Genomic DNA, 21,468 nt, shown 5'->3' with positions numbered 1-21,468 from the left:
CCTTTGACCAACTCTCCCATCCTTGTTTTTTTATTATTTGTCCTATGTAATCTGTAGCATGTAGGTAGTGGCCCCCAGTACTCAAGGGGACTTATAGTTTCCTTAGCTAGCCTAGCCCCGTGTTTTTCCCCGATATGCTAAAAGTCCTGTCTACTTGGGCTAACATGGACAGTAGAAAAGTCCATGCCTGCTGCACAGAGAAAAAGGCTGGGCTTTGTTAGGCCTTAGTGCCTTGGGCTCCCTGTCTGGGAGAACCTTGGAGGAAGGACCTAGTGGTGCACATGGAGTTACCCACCCATGAATAAGGGTGGTGTGGACCATGCCTGTGTCATACAGGCCCCATGGCAGGCAGGTGATGGGGAGGGAGAAAGGGGGACAAAGCCTGGCTCCTGAAAACTGTGGGCAGGCTCAGAGCTGACAGCCCTGCCTCTAGGGCAGTGTTCCCCAACGGTAGGTCGCTACCCCACACAGGGTCGCGACATCGGCAGATGGGGTGTGGGTTGGGAGCAAGAGGCCACAAATGGGGAGCAAAAGCTTGAGAAGCGCCACTCAGGGGCAGCGGGTTTCACTCTTTTTTTGTATCAGGACCCATTTGTAAACATGGGTGGCCAGGCCCCAACCAGCGCCTGTCTCCCCCCGACCCACAGCCCCCAGTGTGTGGAGCACAGGGGCTGGGTGTGTGGGGCAGGGGAGGCCCCTTGCAGGGTGTAACTCTGCCAGTGGTTGCCCATGCTTTTCTCCTTGAGAGGAGAATCCATGTTTAAAGCCGGCTGCCACCCTTGCACATACTCTTGCCCCCCACGGGTTGGGAAACACTGCTCTCGGTGGAGGGGAGGTGGGGGGCAAATAATGCGAGGCGGGCTGGCCGCACAGGCAGCAGCCTGGGCCCTGCGGAGGGGGACGGGGGGGCCGGACTAGACAGCCCCGACGCGCGGGGGAGGCGAGCCGGGCTGCCCGGCCGTGAGGGGCAGCACCCCCGCAAGGAGCCATCCCGCACCCCACTCCGCTCCACAGCTTGAGGGCGGCCGCTCCCAGCCAGCCTTTGTGTGCATGCGTGTGTGTGTGTGTGTGTGTGTGTGTGTGTGTGTGTGCAGCAGCCTCCGCGAGGCCGGAGCTTCGCCGCGCTCCCGGGGCGACCGGCTCCCTCCTTCCCGCCGCCGCCGCCCGTCCCCATGCGAGTCACGTCGGGCGCGGGGGAGCCGGGGGGGCTCCGCGGGTGGACGTCAAAGGGGCCTCATGAATATTGATGCGGCCGCCGCCGCCGCCGCCGCCGCTTTCGTGAAGGAGCAGAAGGAAGCAAGATGGCTGCCCTGTAGGACCGGGGGAGCGAGCGAGGCGCCCGCAGGCACGCCGCCACCCTCCAGCCGAGCCGCGGCGCCGCCACCACCGCCACCCACACTGCCACCGGGGCCCGGCGGGGCGCGCGGCCGCCAGCGCTGCCAGGGGCCGGGGCAGGCGCGCAGGTCAGAGCCGGCTGGCCGGCCGGGGGCGCGGGGGGCTGGGGCTGGGGCGGCCCGCGAGCTTCTCCCCAACATGGCTGACACTTCGGCACGCTTTTTATTCGGACCCCCAATACCCCCCCCCTTTGGGGGGCTCGTGAGCTTTGCGACCCCCTCCCCTTGCAACTTTGCCTGGTGTTCCCCCCCCCCCCCAGCAAAGAGACGTCTCCCTCCACTTGTCCTGCTCCTTTTGTTGTTGTGCTCTCGCACTGCTCCCCTCAGCTGCCCCCGCAGCGCCCTGCTGGAAATGTGCCTTGGCTTTGGGCTGTCCCTTTCCCCTCACCCAGCTCAACTCCCTTCTGGTTCTGCTTGTTTTATAGATATAGATATATATGTGTGCGCGCCTGGGCTTTGGGCTGCCTCCGGCCCCCCCCCCTCCCCCCGTCTTGATTTTTATATACAATACGAGTCTGAGCTTTGAGCTGGGGTTTACTTTCTCCTTCCTCAGGTTCCCTCCAGGTTTAGGAAGGGGGGGGCCTAATTTGAATTTCTGTTTGGCTTTTCTCCCCCCCTTACACCATCACAGTAGCTTTTTTTTTTCTCCCCCCTTTTCCCTCTTAATACCCTCCAAGTGGCTTTTCCTTTTTTCTCCCCCCCCCGCCACCCTTCCCCTCTTTACACCCTCAAGGTGGCTATTCTCTGTGCAGGCTGGTGGCAGGCTGCTGCTGCTGCATTGGTGCTTATTGCCCTCAGGAGGGTTGGGCAGAGAAATAAAGGAAAAGAGAGTTTCTTTGGACCCCCCCCAAAAAAAAAGAGAGAGAGAGAACTCCCCCCCCCCCCCATAAAGCCAGCTCCCAAACATACAGGCTGGGCTTTGGGGCTAGTTTTGGAGAGTATCTGGGAGAGAATGCGTGTGTGAAAGTCTGTGTGCTGGCTTTGTGCTTCTCATGAATCAGCTTTCATTTGGTTTACCGGTGAGTGACAGGCAGACACAAAGGCAGGCGCAGTCAAAGGGGGGGAAGACACAGAGAGAGAGAGAGAGGGGTTGGGGGGGTAGGTGGGGAAGAGGATTGTGGAGTTGGAGGACTACAAGTTCAGGGGCACTGAAGGAAATGAAACCCAATCCTAAGGGAGCAAGAGAGAAGTGGCAAGGCAATTTGTAGCAAGACATTCCTTTTTTTAAAATCTTTTCTCATTGCCATCTGCAACATGCTTTTTGTCATTGTTGCTAAATCTGGTGATCTGGGCCACTTGCACAAAGGGCTCAAGGGAGGGGAAAAAACACTTTTCTTATGTATGGGGGGGAGGCTTTTGACCAGGTAAGGTAAATTCCCCATAACCTGCCACAAAACAACCCTCAGCCTTTCCTGGATTTTGGAATGGGAGTTAAAGTAGTTCTTGGGTTCTGTTGGCACCAAGTTATTCTCCTAGCCACTAGCAGTCATTTTTTTTTTTTTTCATACCCTTGGGTGAAAGGAGGATTTTCTGCTTGCTGCTTGATTCTTGGAAATGTTGCAAGACTTTTTTTATGCTAAGTATTTTTCCTCTTCAGAGTGTGAGGTGGGGGGAAGAAAGCTGGTGTGGTCTAGTAGGCTTCCATTGACATGTTTCAACCAAAAGTCTCATTATGAGATTTTTCTTTTCCGTGATGAAAAGTATGCAAATGCACATACTGATTACACAATGTGATGAGGAGGAGAGAAAAGGAGCAGTGTATACCTGTGTGTGTGTGTGTGTGTGTGTGTGTGTGTACGTGCACATACACACTTCTTAAAACTAGAAATTTACAAATTCAAAGCTGAGGAGATGATGTCCTCAGAACAAGCAGGTCAGTGGGTGTTGTTAACTAGCTAATGAGGCAATTACATTTGCATTTTAATGGTAGGTTGACTTACTGCAGGGGGTGGTGGTAGCTTGTATATTGATTTGTGTATTTGCATGTGTATTCCATGATGACACTTTCCTTGGAGGATGTGAATTGCAAAATAGGACATGTTTGTAAAAGAAATTCAACAAAGAGGTGTTAATGGTGAAGAGCCATGAATAAACTTCAGTTAGAAGGTGTTGAAGATGATCAAAGGTGAAGAAAACCACACTGTAATGCATACCTAACCCCCTTAAATTACACTCCCAAAGCTATTTGTTGAGTATTTCACTTGTAAATCATTCTTCTACTTATCTCTGAGAAGTTAAGTAAATTTGTTTAAACAATGACACATGAGTTTCTTTTGAAGAGTAAATGTATCTTTTGTATCTCCAGAAGAGCACAGTTCCTTCACTAATCCTTATGGCTGGTTATGCTTTTTTTCCTTGCTTTTTAAAATAAAACTTAAGAATATAATGTTTAGGATAAACATCTGTCCTCTTGGCTGTTGGTTATAGCCCTGTTGGTCTAAGGACATAGGCAGATGAGGTTCTTTGGGTAAATGTAGTAGTATGTCTTATTAGCTTGGAATAACAACCTTAGCAAGCTTGCAGAGAACATTTCTTCCAACTATTTAGTTGGCCTAATAAAAGATACTACTTTCTTGCCTCTCAACACTTAAAGAGATCATGTGCTTCTCTGTGTTTCCCCCCCCCCATTATTCTTATTGTTAACTTACTGTGTCTGTAAATTGTTGTGGCTAATAATGAGCACTTAATAGTTTAACACATCATCTAATTATAAAAAGAAATGCTCCTTCTTTCAGCTGTTCATCTTAGGCCTGTAGCCTTTTAATGTAGTGGCTCCTGTCTTTGAAAACTTTCCATCATTGTGGATTACCTTCCTAAGAACAAATCTAAACACTTAATATCCTCAGAGTCTTCACGCATTTGCTTTAAGGCAGATGGATTTACTTTATCCCCCGAACAAGTGTAAATTTTACCATTATTTTATGCAGTCCATTATATTTTGAAGATAACTTTATGTACACATACTATTTTCTGTGCATCAGATTGTTTGTTGTCATTGTTGTTTGTTTGTTTTTTAATGAAGATACACATACCTTTTTATTTCCTGTATAGAAACAATAACATAATTAGTTCATTGATGGGTAGCACATAGCCTCTTTCCTTTTGCTGCTTAGCAAATGTAGTGCTACATAGAAGAAACCTTTGTAGGGAAATTATAGAGGGTTACATCTAAAAAAAAAAAAAAAGTAGGCTTGGGGGAGAATACAAAAAGTAAAAGTCAGTGGTTGTTAGGTGGTGCAAACTGATTTCTCTCCTCTATTTATTGCACATGAACATCCGCTCAATTGAAATGACTGGTCTTGAGGAGTGACACCAGTGAGCAATCCATGTGTGCATATGTTACCACTTCAGATCATATTTTTAATAAATATTCAGAAGAAGGTGGGGAGAAAGGAGATGGATTCATAAATTTGCCAAATGACTGTTGTTAATTATAAGGCTATTTAACTAGAACTTAGGTATTGTGTTGGTTCTTGGCAAAGAGCCAGGAGAACTGGTATTGTTTTGATAATAGTGTGCATGGTCCTAGACTTTTGGCATATCAACATTGTTTAAAGAACAAGAAGCATGTACCCATTGAAGAGTTGTTTTGACGGACAGATTTCCAAGGTCTCTCATTGGCACCAGTGCTGTGCTGGGTAATAGAAACAGTTGGTTGTAAATGTTTTGATTTCAGCATGCATAACCAGGGAACTTCAGAGTTATCCCCAGAACTGGTATTTTAGCAGCCGGAACTAGAGAGGCTGCATTTCTCGGTTACTCTGAGCTGTCATAGTCAGAAGGCACTGCATCCCCTTTTTGAACTTTTGAGACTTGTCCCCTATCATATTAATGGAATTCAGATAACCTTAAAAACTGTTTTAGAATAGAATATGCTCAGATTTTCAGTGCATGGATTGCAGATGGTGTACCAGCACATTTTGGGAGCTGTTGGGAGTGTTTCATATTTGATTTCTTCTAAATCACTTCTGTTTAAATGGGAGTGGAGTGGTTTCTGTATAGGGTGTGTAAATAGGCACTTTAAATCATTTGCTCCATTAAACTGTTAAGTAGTATACTTTTTGTTTTTACAAGAGAAATGAGGGCCTTTTTAAGACATCTATTTTTCAAGCTAAAACTTTGAGTGGAAATTGACAGCTCTTCCAAAGTAACCCTTTCCTTCCCCCACCCTCTGCCATTTGGCTGTTAAGTGAGGTAGCAGTAGTGAAACTTCTTGCAAGCCAGCTTTACAACTGAAGTCTTAAAGTGTTAGAATAAAAGTGCCAAGTTTCAGATAGAGTCAGTGGTTATCTTGGAAACTGTGCTAGAGAACACAACCACACATGATTTCATCAAATAATATACAGTATTTACTTAGTCCAACTCTCTGATTGCTGTTAAGGCATTCTGCCACCAGTGAGTGTTGTGACATCACTTAGGAAAGCTATGTGCTGGTTCTGAAATGGAGTGGGATGTACTGTGATTCAGAAAGAAAAAAGAAGACTGTAGTCTGAACCAGAGTGAAAGCATATGACTGCATCATGGCTGGAAGCCAAAAAAGGAATTATGTGAATCAATCATATTTCTAGTGTTTCTCTGATCCTATGCTGTATGTTGCAGTAAACATCCACCTACCCACTTAATTCCAGTTTGAAAGATATCTGTTTTTACACACACAGTGGGTTTGGGGACAGTGGGACCAACTATCATGGTTTGGTTTGGTGTGTCTCTCAAATTATCATTGAGTGCATTTGTAACTTATGTAGTATGTTCCAGACAAAACAGTAGAAGAAATGGAAAGTATCTCTGTAAGTAATGGTTCCCTCGGTGGCCCATTGAAAAATGAGAGCGAGAGAGAGAGTAATTTCTGCTGCATTTGGGCTTCCAGACACCCTGAATGCCTTTTGTTAATTACTGTAGTCCCTAGGACAGTTTAATACATACAGACATCTGAGGTTAAGTAATGAAACAGAACCTGTGATATAAATTGGACTAATCCTAGTTGATGATGTATAGAAAAGGGCTGTTTGTTATAAAATTGTGAAAGTATGTATCCTGATGTATAGGGGTGGGCAAGGTGAAAGAGAGTGGAAGAAGTTAATGTTAATTAACATTTCAAGTGATGTTTCCAAACCTTCAGGAGTAGAAGCACCAAAGCAAATTGTGGTAATGTTGAAGTGATATTGTTGCCATGGTGATTTAAGAGAGATGCTAAAGGCAAGAAGTCTTGTGGGTGATGTATTTTATTGGACTGATTATACGGTTGGTATAGATCTAGGCAAGCTTTTGGGTATCATAGTACCTTTCCTCGGGCCTAAGATGAAATAACTAGGGTTATATAGCCTGGAGAAGAGACGGCTAGGGGGAAATTAGGTAAGTCTTCAAGTACCTTGAAGGGTTACTAAAGAGAGGATGGAAATGGGCATTTCTCTGTGGCTACAGGAAACAGAACTAGGAGTGACAGACTCAACGTGCAGCAGGGGAAATTTAGGCTGGAGATTAGGAGGAACTTTCTCACTTTGAGGGTTGTGGGGCATTGGAACAGGCTGCCTAGAGAAATTGTAGAATCTCCACCCTGGGAAACTTTCAGAAGCTGGTTACACAGACACTTGGCTGAGATGCTTTAGTCATGGATGATTCTGCCTAGAGCAAGGGGGCTGAACTAGATGACCTTGTGAGGTCCCATCTAGCCCTACTTTCCTACGATCCTATTAAAATAGTCTCAGTACAGTGAGTAAGAAATTGGAAGAGTGAGTGGGGCTTATGTTGGGTCTTAATTCTTTTTCTTAAAAGTTTTTGTTTCAAGTGGTATGAGCCATGTAATAGACCTGTCATACACTCAAGTTTATCAGGAAATGAAAAATCAGCACTTCTGAGATTTCACATCTATATTTCAGTGCTTCCTTTAAGAGAATGCCTCTATATATCTTTACCAAAAGAAGTGTTACATGAAAGGTGCATTGCTTCATAGGAACTCTTGAAGAGATAAGTACATATCCATGATGAAATGCATGAGAATACTTCCCATACTCCTCAAGTTATTGAAAAATGTCTGGATTTTACTATTAAAAGCATTCTTAGCACCCTGGCTCTGAGGAAATCATCCAATACTGAAGTAAGAGTCACCTAACTTAAAAGAGTAAACCAAGTTGTATGTGAATGGTGAAAAAGGAGGCTGAATTCACAGAAAGCCTGCAGTACAAAGAAAAATCATTTGCACTCTTTCTACATGACAAGATGAAGAAGTGAGTAGTTAGATAAGCTTACAAAGTGGACCTTAAAAAGCACCACAAGAAAGCTTACAACACATGTGGGTGAACAATCTTAGTTTTTTCTAATTAGGATGATGATATCTACAAGTGTAACGTGAAAAGCGTCTACCTCCTTATTTGCCCACTACTACCTTGCACAGATTATACAAACCAATGCAGGTGTCTGACCTCTTGTTTTACTAGAGGGAGAATCTAGAGTATATAGTTCATATTTAAGCACAAGTTTTTCATTTAAAACCAGTATTTTATATCTCATTCGTTAAGGTTAGAATGATCTATTTTCTGATAATGCATAAACAATTGGAGTTCTGTTCTCCAAATATTCTGGCATGTGATGCCACAAGTAAAATAATGCCAGAAATGGCTTTGGCATGATTGCAATAACACCCAGGCTTACCAAGTGGGTAAATGTTTTAGGTTTGGGTGATGGTTCACCACGTGGCTGCATGCACGTGGTTATAATGTTTACAAACAGTATCCCAGAATTCCTAGTGGCTGCCCTGATACAGTCAATGAATGCAGAGTCGAAGGAATGTCCTCGCTCCTTGCAGGAGAATAAGGATTGTAAATGTTGGGATCTGCAGAGAAAAACCTACTATAATTTAGATTTGGCTGAACTTTCTGCATCTGTATTACATATTAGACTATGGAGTCGTTTGTCAGATAATGTTGTTTTCCTTTCCTTGAATACAACCAGAACAGTGAAAGCCTGGTTTGGAATTGTCTGACCTAAAACATGAGTCAGGTTTCAGAAAAGGTGCTCAGTTGAGGGTTGTGGGGGAGGGTTTGTCTCTGAAAATTCATAAAAATTCCATAATCAGAAGCTTTCCATACAAAGAGCCTACAATACAAGGATTCCACTGTAATTTTTCTCACTTAATTGGGAATGACTTATTGCCTCTGAATAGTAGAGCGATTGTAACTTTAAAAAACAACCCTCCTCCCCCCAAAAAAAGAAATGTTGATTTTTATATTTAAAAAAAAAAAAAAGTCCACCTGATTCAAGTATTTGAAAGTACTTATTTAATGAGACATGTCAACACGCACACAGGAGTTTTTATTGCGAAAGATTGTGAAGCGAGTTTCTCTCCTTTAAGAAGCAGCAACTCTATAGCAACTTCTGGATTTGCTCAACAAAAAGAACAATGCTGTCAATCTGTTGTAGAAAGAGGTGGTAATTATTTTGTTGGCTTGTCAGGATGGTTTCAGGAAGCACAGATGGAAATAAATCGGTTGGTTGGAAGTATCCCAACAGACCAGTATAGTTCATACCTCACTATGGATTTGGCAAAAAGTTGCCAAACAGATTTTGGTGTAAGGAAAACTAGAAGGAGGCTTTAAGTCTTTACCAGGCATATTGTTAGACCTTACTGGCAGAAGTTCCTAAAGCATTATTCGTCCTGCAAACATTAGTTCCAGCTCCAAGTAGGTTTTCAGTCGTTACTTTCTCAGACGGTTCTAAAGGCTCTGCAGCTATTTTTTTGCAGACAAGTACTCGGGAAGGTATGTATTGCATATTGCATGCTTCAGACAACTGAATCCAGAGAACTTGGTTTTTGTTTTTTCCAATGGACAGGAGAACGGTTGGTGTTTGAATCTACAGATATGGAATCCTAAGTATATTTTGATTTTTATCAAGATGAGTGTGGGTATCACTGTCATAAATCAGCATAAGGACCATCTTACCTAGTCTGTTGTATGCATTTCTGCTGCTGTTTAGTTGTATGTCCTCATTTGTTTCATGTTGCTTCCATCTTGCATTAATTTAATACTTTACTATTTTATATTCTGCATTCTGGATGGGTTCTTTTTGACATTTCATTTCCTTGAGGCACTTGTTTAGTATTCAGATCCTGTTCCATTAAAACTCTTCACCTGGCCCTTAAATGGGTTGTCTTGTTTTCTTTTTGAGTATTTCTTGAGCTCAGGTTCTTATTAGGCTCATAGGAGTTGAATAGAAAAAGAAGGCAGGCAAAATAAAGACCATGGGAGAGGATGGGTAAGATAAAATGGGATGTCTGGGCTTGTGTTACCTTTTCATTCTTGCTTTTGGGCCTTCACTTCAGAAAGACAGGCAAAAGTACTGATTAGCTATAATATTAGGCCTCATCCTGATTTCATAGACATTAGGGCTGGAAGGAACCTCAGAAGATTGAGTCCAGCCCTCTGCCCCAGGGGCAGGAAGTCAGCAGAGTCCCAGCAAGATAAACATCCAAATTTCTCTTGAAAGCATTCAAAGTAGGTGTGTGAACCATCTCCAGTGGTAGGCTATTCCAGACTTTGGAGGCTCAGACAGTAAAGAAGTTCTTCCTTATGTCCAGCTTGAAACAGTCTTGGAGGAGCTTATGACTGTTTGACCTTGTCATCCTTTGGGGCGCTCCGGTGAAGAAACGTTCCCCCAGATCCTGCTGAGCACCCGTGATAAACTTATAGGCAGCTTGCGCTTTTCCATGCTGAAGAATCCCATAGCTCTCAGCCTCTCATCATAAGGTGTGTTTTCCTGACCTCTGATCATGTGTGTGGCTCTCTTCTGGACTCTCTCAAGCTTCTCCGTATCCTTTTTGAATTGTGGAGCCCAAAACTGGACACAGTACTCCAGCTGTGGCCTCACCAAGGCTGAGTACAGTGGGAGAATGACATCCTGGGATTTGCTTGAAAAGCATCTATGGATGCAAGGCAGCATTTTGCTTGCTTTACTAGCAGCAGCATCACATTGCAGGCTCACGTTCATCTTGTAGTCAATCGTGACCCCCAAGGCCCTTTCATCCGTAGTGTTAGCCAGTGTAGCACTGCCGAGCCTATAAGCATGGTGTGGGTTTTTCTTCCCAAGGTGGAGAACCTTGCATTTTTCAGTGTTAAACACCATCGGGTTCTTGTCTACCCATTTCCTGAGCCGGTCAAGGTCAGCCTGGATCACCTTCCTGTCATCAAGTGTGAATGCTATACCCCAAAGTTTGGTGTCATTGGCAAACTTGGCCAGTCCACTTCTGACTCGAATGTTCACGTCATTAATGGGGATGTTGAATAATATAGGTCCAAGGACAGAGCCTTGAGGCACCCCACTGGTCACAGGGCACCACAACAATTGACTTCCGTGAACCCCCACCCTCTGGGACTTACCACAGAGCCAATTCCCCAGCCAGCGGATCGTGGTGAAGCCGAAGCTGCCATTGGCCAGTTTTGCCAAGAGGTGATCATGGGATACCAGATTGAAGGCTTTTTTAAAGTCAAGATATACAACATCAATATCTGCTCCCTTGTCCAGGTGATAAGTCACCTGGTCATAAAAGGAAATAAGATTGGTCAAGCAAGACCTACCTGCAACAAACCCGTGCTGGCTATCCCTTGGCCAGTCTGTTAAGAATGGCCTATTTGACAATCTTTTCTAAGACCTTCCCTGGGATAGAGGTATGATATGAGAAGGAATTTCATCCTGGACTTTAAAGGTCCTAAATTACCACACTTCTTTTGTTCCTGCTCCTATTTTTCACTTCATTGTTTATTTGGTGTTTGCCCTTCCTATTTTACTTTTGTTTGAAGTCTTAGGTTTTAAACAAAACTAGATGTTACATAAGCAGTTGATTGCATATTTCTTCTTGGATGGGGGGGCACCCCTATGACCTACTGTTCTGAAGAAAAGGAATTGTCTCAGTAAAACAAAAGTTGCTCCCCCACAGAAGTTGTTGAGGCTTATGAAACCATGAAACTACTCAGAGGTTTAAAATACACACAGAATTTATAGAGGGAAGGCACTGTACTCTTGTAAAGGAACCTGCAAGAGTTTAAAATACATAAGAGTTTGTCCTTTGTGGTATGTTAAAAAGACTCAATAGTTGTTTGGTTTTGTTTTCTTTAAACAAGATATTTCTTGCCCTGGTTTTTTAACATCTGAAATTCCAAACATGTTTTCTTAGAAACATGGCAGAGTTACTGAAATGGTAGCATATGAAAAAAATCAAGCAAGTGAAAGATATGGGGAAGAGCTTATAAACTTATTTGGTTTTTCACACTTACTTAACTTGCATAACTTTTTGAAGAAAGTAAGTCTCTGCTAAAGATTCAGCACATAGTTCATGTGTGAAAGCACACAGGACAGTTTCCCAGTAAGGAATATAAGACTTTTTTATGTGGGGGGAAGAAGTCCTTTCAGGCTTCTATACATCATAAAGTGAAAAACTGTACTCACTTGTGCCTTTTTATGTACATGTCGTCTTTAATGTACTGATAACAATTCTGGGAGAGTGGGAAAGAAGGGCAAATAAGCATTAGAAATGAAGACATCCATAAATTGTGAAATAGTTTAATTCCACTTCTGTGTGAATTTTTCCCGCATTATTTTTGAGTAACACTTGAGAAAACTGAAAGATCAGAGAAATTTAAAAGTGTGTTTTTTCTAATGTATTTACTTTGTGCCTCTGTCAGCACCTTAAATGTAAAGGCAGTTCTCCAGTGTCTTCCATATTGTCAGTTAGATAGACTGTGATCTTGCAAACTGCTCCGTGCTGCCATGCCCTGGTATTTGCCCAGAGCAACATTGATTTCAATGGTGCTCTGTAAGGAAGTAAGGGTCTACTTACACAGAGCAGCTTGTAGGAATGAGGTATGAACTGGCTGGTGTTCCATTCTCTAGCAGGGAGGGCGGTGGTGTGGGGGAGAAAGAACATCGTTGTTGCTTTTTTAAAAGAAAAAAAGGGAAAAAATGTGCTTAGAGATCATACAGGAGAGCAAAAGGACTCGGGGTAGAACCTTAAATCTAGTTGTTATTTTTAAAAAATGTTCCAGGTAGTATTTGGTTAATGATTTCCATTTGAAATACAAGCCCTGTAACAAATGGATTGCACAAAACATTTTGTCTATGAACAAGTGGATCTATCACTGCTCACTGTAGTGTGTGGGGGGGTTTTTTGTTTTTCCTTTTGAGACAGCAAGTGCCAGATAGTGCTGGTTGGAGACCAGTTTATTGGATTAAATGGACCACAGTTCTGATTAAGCATTCCTGAAGTTCTTAAATATAAGCAGTGAATTTGTGGGACACTTCATGCCAAATGAGAGACCAGAGTTCCACTCTGTTGGGACTTTACAAACATAAAATAAGTCGTTTTGTTTCACTCTGACACTTTCTTTTGCAGTATGAAATTGGAAAGTGAGAGAGTTGTGGTGACAGTGGGTAAGAATGTTAATAGCTCACATTTAAGTGGAGACGGTCTATGGGGGGGACAAAGACCAATGCCCTTTGTAGAACTAAATGTTTTTAGGAAATAAAAATTATTGCTGTTATGTGATGCATGCTTTACAAAAATGCCTTTTAGGCACAAACTCATGTAGATCAGGACTTAAAGACCATAATATTAGAAAAGACAGGAAAGAAAAAGAAAGCAATGAAGAAACAATAGCTAGGAGCTAAGGCACAGGAAGATTAAGGAACTGATGCAGAGCCCTTTGAAGCCATGAGGAATCTTTTGATTCACTTTAGTGCTTGTCAAACCCTACATGGCTTTGCCAAGAACACACAGGAAGCTTGTGGTAAGGGTGGGAACTGAACCCAGATCTTGTGAGTCCCAGCATGCTAACTATGTTACCCTTCTTCCTGCCCAGGCAGACTCTTTTAGATAATGCTCTCTGCTTACTGAGATAACAGAAGTATCAGTTTTAAGAAATGGAAACCAGAAGAAGGAACAAATAGCTTTTCCCCTTATTTCAGAGGCAAATTTTCATTAGCATTTCTGTCCATGAATGAGTATGCCTCCCCTTGCTCAACATATCCTGTGGGTTGTTTTTTTGGTGTTTTTTTCCTTTTTTTTTTTTTTTTAATCTGGCACCACTCTGAAACAAAATGATACAGCAAATCATTCACCATGAATCATTCCCCCTTCCCTCTCCCCCACTGAGTGAAATAGATATGGAAAAGTAAATATCTCCCATTTTACTGGAGAAACATATGCCTCTGTGCCCCTCTAATGCATGCACAGCTAATTTGGGTTAAAAATAGTATGTTGTATCAGCTAATTACAGTGTGTGGGTTAGGGGTGCTGCTTCTTGAGTATCATCTCAACGAGCAAGGTACTCAGATAGCTCCCATTAACCTTTACTACCCTAAATCCTTTCATGCATCCTGATGAGTTCTCCCACAGTCTGCGAACTGTTCCCATATGTTACCTCTCATTTGGCATGTGAATTATATTATGACTTGGATTATCATTTTAAGGCTAGTCAGAGTTCATGAACTCTCATGCCAGTATCATAGCTAGTAGTGGAGCTCATCAAAAGAACAAGTTTCTTTTGTTGCATAAACTGTTCCACCACCTACATCAGGGAACATACAAACTGGGATTGGTGCTGGCAGGAGGGGTCTGTAACAGAATCCAAATAGAGCTAATAGCCTTTAAATGTCATCTGTTATCTCCTGAAACCTGAATCATAGAAAGTAAATTTATCTCTCTCTTCCTTCCACCACTCCTTTACACTGACGCTTGGCTTTTTCTTTAGTCTTTTTTTGGGCAATCTTAGGTAATCTCTAAACTTTAGTTTGCAGTGTGTTTGCAGAGATGATATATCTGGTAATTATGATGTATGCAGTCATTCATTGCATGGTCCATTTTTAAATGGTGTTCTAAACTCTAGCAAAATAATGAAATTCAGTCTAAAGAGTTTTTCTTCCATTATTTAGGGATCCATTTCTGTGTCTACCTCTTCAGAAAAAATTGAGAGAGATGCATGAAGCTTTTTCTCTTCCTTATTGGCACAGCATATCTTTCTTATTCAAGAGTTCTCAGATCCAGCCAGAGTTGAACCACCACGTGGGTGTTGCGCACATGGCTGCACTGTTTACAAACACTGTCCCAGAGTTCTCCAGGGCTGTTACGTAAGAGTTGGGAGAGTGCCGTATTTCAGGAATCAGCTGTGTTAACCGAGATTCCGAAAGTCCATATTTTGGACAGGTTTATGATTATTGATAGGCACCACTGCAAGTCGTAGGATTGACCAGTCAGCATATTCTATGAGTAAATTCAGATTTAATCTCTTTTGTTTTACATTTAAGCGATATTCAGCACTGGGATTTAGAGCGAGGTCATCTGTGGAGAGCCAAAAATAGAAACTTTATTGCTTGACAAACTAGTGCTGGATAGCGCTAGCTAGACTTGTGTGTGATAGTAAGGAAGGTTCTTTTCCGCTTGCCATAAAGCTGACTAGGAACTCTGATAATATGTAACATTGGGCAATATCTCAAAACATGCTAAAACCAGTGAACATTTTTTTCCCCATGTTTTCCCCATTTATTTCCACTAGGAACTTGGGGGAAATTTTCCATTTGAATTCAAGTGACCAGTGTCATCAGAACAGGTTGGAGTCACTAATATTTAAAGTCCCAGTGCCATTATCACCACGAGAGAATTGCCATATTTTTTGTTTGTTTTAGTTGGCCCTTGGAATACAGCACACAAGGTATGAACAGCTGTGTGTTGCCATATTAAATTGCCCCTGATAGCCTAGGCAAAAAAGACAAAGTACATTTATTCTCAGCTAAAATTGTATTGACTTTCTCAGCTCTCCTTTAGAAGTTCACAGTTCCAGGACGCATTCATCTACTGTACTTTGTGCTAAGATAACAAGATATAATTACTGAAGAAGAAAACAAACAAAAAAGATTGTGTTCTTCAAAAGACTTAACATTTTTGTACTTTTTTTCCCCTTGTTTTGATTTGGGGTGTGATATATTTATCTTTCTTCCTTCAGTCCCCCTCCTGTTCTGGCTTAAATGGCTTAATAAGTGCAAACTCAGCAGGGATTGGTAACAGTTTAACTCTTTGTCCTATTCTCATCTCTCACAGCAAAGGTCAAAAGCAATGAGATTCACAGCTGCACTTGAAACAGAATAAATATAGACTGATAGGGACACCACTTACTATATTCCCTCCTCTCCATTCCTGCATTACTTACTAAAACAGATAAACCACATGGTCAGGTCCAGAAGAAACTTTCCATGAAGCTTTTAGTAGCTGTAATAGCTAACTTTGCATTAAGAGGAAATGAAAGACTTGTGACTTCTGTTTGCTGGCCATATCTAGCTTCTTGCAACTTCTACTGATAAACAGAAATAATTGTAGGAGCCACTTCCTCAAATGCCTGAAACGTGGTCTTAATTTCAGTAGTGTAAAGCCAGCAAAATACTACAGATGTGATGTCCATGTTATCTGTTTTTAAGGTCAACTCAGAAACTGGCAGTGAGCCCTTTCAATACCAGGTTGGATATTTTTTTAAAAAAAACTCCTAGTAGGTCCCCCACAGTACAAATTTCAGCAACTTTTTTTTTTTAGCAGAAATAAATCATTTAAAGAAACATTGCTAGATATTTTATTATTTTCATAATAAAAATGGGAAGTGTCGACACAAATACATATATAATGTATATAATAGATGTGAACAAGCAAAAGATTTGCTTTGCCTTTCAAATACCCTGTCACTCTGCTTTGCACGGCTGCACCAGAGTATGCGAAAGAGAGAGTAAGTTGGCGTAGTTTCATTAATGTTGGCACCAGGGTTTACTGCTCAAGTCAGAGTTCCAGGTCATTCTGATGTCTTGCCACGTGGTTGCATGCACATGATTGTAGTGTTTACAAACATAATCCCAGAATGCCAATGGGTAGTTACGAAATAGCTAGCGAGTACCGTATCGTGAGCTTTGACCTGGATTGTGAATGTTTGTAGAGAATAATAAGCCACTTGTACGAAACGCAAACTTGGAGAGTATGTTAGACAGTAAAGGAGATAATTTTGTTACTAGCTTGTTTTGAAATATTATTGCCATCAGATGAGAATTTTTCTATCATTGACTTAAAATAGCAGCTATTAACTAGCAAGAGTGAGTAAGTGTTTTAACAACTCGCTAGGATAAAAGCGATGATGTTCTTCAGCAGTGTAACTGTGGTTCTTCAGTGAGCTGACTCAGAAAATATGTATTTAAAGGGACAAAGAAATACTAAGCTATGACTACAGTTTCATTGGGTAAGAGAAATTAATACTATGTGTTCTGGTAAATCCAGTGTCATGGTTCCTTTTTCATTCCTTTATTAGACTACTTCCTTGGACAATAATGAATGTTTTAACATCAGTTTGTCTACCAAAATTATTTAAAAAACATGAAATGCCTTAGTGTTCTGAAAATATCCTGTGAGACCTGCAAAATATGAATACTAGTCAGGGAGTGTCAGTTGTCTTTGCCAAAAGCCTTAGAAGTGTATTGCATTGTTGACCGGCATCACAAGCAAATCAGAAATTAGATGTAATCTCCCAAATGCCCATATTCTGTTTCAAATAAATATTTGGTTGTGTTTAACATAATGTCTAGAATGTTTAATGTGCCCGGATGCTGATATTTTTCAATGTGTTGTCTTTTAACCTTAGAACTTAAAAAAGGACTTAAGTTACAATCCTCAGTGGATATAGTGCAAGATTCCCACTGCCACCCTTGCAGTATACCTTTCTGCTTCTGGAAGAACTGCCAGTAAGCATGAGGGGAGTTCATTTTCTGCATCTTTCCCATCCGTATTTGTTTCTGGCCATTTTTGCTAATCTCTGTGCCAGCCATTATGACTTTTTATGTTGATATTTGCTCACTCAGATCTATTCACTAATTCATTTCTTAGAGCCACCAAATAGCTGTAACCACAGCAGAACATGACATGCTTTGTCACCAAAGGCTTCATCCAACACTAGTCTTCCAAAGTAGCTAATTTTTAATATTGTATTCAACATACAATACATAGACTGGTTACTCATACCTTTTCACTGATGATGTTTGTTAGCATTCCTCAAATTGAAAGTGTTCACTAAACTGGAAATAGCAGACCAAGAAATACAAGTAGCCTTCTTAAAAGCAGTGTAATTGACCATGGATACCTCCTTTCTTTTTATTCAAAGATTTTTTTTTATGGGCACCTCATAACATTGTTGCAAGTGGATCAAATCACAATGCACTTCATTGGGAATCACTACAGTGATAGGCAAACATGGTGAGAGCTCTGAAACCTCTCTAAAATGCACATAGCTTTTCTCACCAGGCATTTTCTTGTGAAGAGGAGTAATGGACCCTTTCTACAGAAAAGCTGAAAGAATTTATAAAGTGTTCTGAAGTTTAAAGACTTGCTCGACTTGTAGGAAATCTGCATCTGTGTGCACATGGGCATACGTGGACTTGCAAACTTAATTGTAAGGTCTGCATAGGCACAGGTAAAGTAAAAACTATGTAGAGTGTAAACTGCAGAACACAACTTTTAATCTTTTTTTTTAAAAAAACAGATTTGAGGAAAATTTTCCATTGACATTTTTTCTCCTAGAAATTATTGTGAAAAAACTTCTTTCAGTTGCCCCATGAAGAAAGTATAATCAAAGAGCTGTTATTGTGGGTAACAATTAGCTACTTTATTGAATGCATAGGAGGTGAGGTGGGAAGTAAGGGGAAGAGTAATAAGAGATTAGTATTGCATGTTCAAAAGCAAATACTGCTATTGTGTCAGTTTAGATGAATATCTCAAAATAAATACAGACTCTATCCAAGTGTTTCCCATCTAGATAGAAAGGTAAAGGAAATCTTGTTTAACAAGTTCAGCAAAGCCACACCTAAAGTCCAATTATGTTCTCTGATACTTTGGCACAATTCCCATTGGCAAGTTTCACTCCAGCATCTGAGAGAAGATTTGGGGCCCAGCTCTAATTTCTGTTGCACTCAGAAAACATGCACAATCAAAGTTGCAAAAGAATCTGATATGGAGAAACAGCTAACATGTTGGTGAGTCATATCCAGAAAGATATGGACATATTCCCTTTGCAGTATGTCAGAACGTAAGATACCACTGACCAAAGGGAAATCAGCCACTTGCCCAAAAAAAAAAAAAAAAACTTGCAGGAAGATGAAGACCATGCAAGAAAGTATGCTATTTACTTTATGGAGCTTCTACTAAATTCTCCTGTTGAGTTTGATGCTTCACAAAAGGAAGATCCTTTCTGTTTGTCTCCTGGAGAAGCCCTTCCTGCTCATATTGGTCTTCTGTCATCTCTGCCTATTTCCTTAGCAGAATTTGGCTTTGTACATGTCTTCAGATACTTCTCTCAGTGTACAAACCCAAGGAGAAAAATATAGAATCTAGCCTAATTGAAAGCCTGCTAAAATATGTGGAAAGGGTCTTAGGGAATTTAGAAGGCTTTAAAATCATACTAGACAACATTTATTTTCTTAATTTTTCATAAACTAGTTTCTCTAGTTTCATAGAGAAGGATACCCTGATCCTGCCAAATCCTACAAGAACCCATATAAAAAGTATACAACGCCACTTAGTTAGAATCTTCCCTACATATATTTATATTACAATTTGGCCATGGGAAAATGGAGTTCAAAATTACATTTTTCATTTAAACAAACTTCAGGACCTGTGACCCAAGCAACCACAGATTTGATTAGTTCATGCAGGAAAATGATGATGTTTGGTGCTCCAAACTTTGACAAGTGATAACGCAGAAGAAGCTGCGAGTATTGAGTGAGGTGGCAATATCTGTTTATGAGACACAGCATTTGAATTAAATTCTTCTGAAGTTTTTTGTTTTAAAGCTTAAAGTGACCATGCTGAGTTCTGAATTAATTGTAAACTGCTCTGCCTGACTAAAGTAGATTGACTTTCTTGGAGCAAGGATTGTGTACTTAGGTCTGTATGTAGCTGAGCATACTTGGTACTTCATCCATAATACAAAAACACTTCTCAAGAAAAAAGTGTAGACAATATTAAAGACAGCTTAATGAAGGCATCTGTTAAATGTCTGAGCACAGTGAAAAAAAACCATAACCCTTCCTCAAAAAGCAGACATGAGACTGAAATAACTGGAATTTAGAATACAATGCAGAATTCGATATCAATCCATTGAGCTGTCTTTGTATTGTTGACCTCTGCTAATGGAATTAGAACACAAAACACCTAAAGGAGATTTACCTTAACTCAAATAGCAGATGCCTATCCTTCTGAAATCGGAGGATCTGAATTCTGTCCCTCATATTGCCCTGCATTCCGAGTGATCATCAGGAAGTCTGAAAAGGCTGTGTACCTTAGATACAGTACCTTAGATACTGGACTTGGATTTTGTGTTGCACAATCTCTCTCTTGCTTTCAAAAAAACTCCCAAAACAAACCACCCAAACACAACAAAATAGAAGTAAATGATAATGTATGCCATCTCTGTAAGAGTACATCTACTATGCTAGAGCTATATATGGTAGGTCAGGAACCTGCATTTACTCATTCCCATAATGCAAAATGAAGGGGAAAAGGGCATCTGATGAAATTAAAAGGCAACAAATTTCAAATGTTAAAAAGAAATATATACAAACTAGTGTAATTAATCGAATAATCTAGCTGTCACAGAATATTGCCAAATAAGATTTTTCTTTTAATCTAGTAGACAGATTATGTAAATAAGAACAGCATCTGTAGTTAATTTCATTTGGATAAAATTTACAGTAGCCTTCAGTTCGCATGCTCTGGGATATAATCTGGTCACTGAATACTTTATTTCTGATTACTGTAGTACTCTGTTCGTTGCACACATTACTCAAGCTTTATCCCTTACTCTGAAGCATCCCTCAACTACCTGGTGGTTGACCAAAATGTAAATGGACAGTTGTTATTTTTCAGAATGAATTAACTTTTATAACTAGTTTTGTTTCACCACTGAAAAGCTCTTCACTTCAGTGTGCAGGAGGTCTACTGCTTTCAATGCATTGTAGAGAAAACCAATTATTGAATTGAATAACTGAATTCAGTTTATTCAGCTGAATAAATGGGTGACCACCTCACCCTCAAAACTCTTTTCATTTGGTTTGGGAGTGCCTAAAAATTATACTTCAGCATTAGAGACAGGGATATGGTCATCTAAACACCTATTTCTAAATGAGTAGAACAAACTAACATTATCTAACATTTAAAGCTAACATAGCTTATTTATTCAAGGGAAAGGGAAAAAAGCTCTCTCCTGTAGCCCTTTGTTTCTAGTTTTAATATTTAATGAACATGTGATATTGTTTTAAAGCTAGTCCTGATGGTCTTGTGAAGTTAATATTTAAAGCAGATGGCTGCAGTGCTTTAATAAGATGGTTACTATAGAAACACAGCACTGTGAAAGCAGTAGTTTCTGCAATGCATGGTTTCCTCACCAAACAATTTAAATGCTCTTGATCTACATTTACTGAGCACACACAGAGGACAAAACCAGAAGGGAACAGAAAGGTAGCATGACCAAATCAAATGTTTATTTAAACTGGGACCCACTTATGCTGAACTGGCTGGTTAGCATTTTTGTGGTTCATTGAGGAGTGGCTTGAAATGACAGCAAATCTGAAGGGATGGTGTGGAGTGGGGGGAAGGGTTTGTTTTTGGGGTGCTTTGTTGTCATTGTTCCAGTCTCTTTCTTATTAAGATAGTCTTAAGCTGTCCATGCCTAGTCTGGATTTTTCAAAAAAAGCGCATAATAGAACTTAAGCAAAGATATTACAGCACCCATTAACTTTTAGCATGCATGTTTGTATCAGTACAGAATGTATATATGTTTGCATCTGTATATAGCTTTCAAACTGTAATGCCAAATATTTTTGTTTTTTGTATGCCTGCATATCTAAGAACCTTCCCTATCATGAGAGACTGCAGTTAGTGTTTTCAGAGTTTTTGCAGCCTGTTGTGTACAGTGAAGCACAGACTGTACTCTCTCTTCAAGATTTTGGTGTTGGTATTCCTACTTCTCTTTAATATAGAAAAAAGTAATGTTAGAAATCAGCTATATTTGTG

At 40.9% G+C, this 21,468-nt stretch overlaps 1 protein-coding gene across 2 annotated transcripts in view; it reads left to right on the top strand.

The window, feature by feature from the left end:
• Window positions 1-1,031: 1,031 nt before the first annotated feature.
• Window positions 1,032-21,468, top strand: part of TET2 (tet methylcytosine dioxygenase 2) — a 91,925-nt gene continuing 71,488 nt past the window's right edge. The window contains exon 1 of one of the 2 annotated variants that reach the window (XM_090036771.1): window positions 1,032-1,463. The gene's annotated coding sequence lies outside the window, so the exon portion shown is untranslated. The remainder of the gene's footprint in view (window positions 1,464-21,468) is intronic. The other variant, XM_090036768.1, reaches the window with a different exon arrangement.

The sequence above is a fragment of the Crocodylus siamensis genome, chromosome 2 (genome assembly GCF_052110815.1).
Source record: "Crocodylus siamensis isolate JL-2025a chromosome 2, ASM5211081v1, whole genome shotgun sequence".
Classification (NCBI taxonomy): domain Eukaryota; kingdom Metazoa; phylum Chordata; order Crocodylia; family Crocodylidae; genus Crocodylus; species Crocodylus siamensis.
Note: the sequence above shows the minus strand (reverse complement) of the source record. Positions and strands in the feature narration are given on the sequence as shown.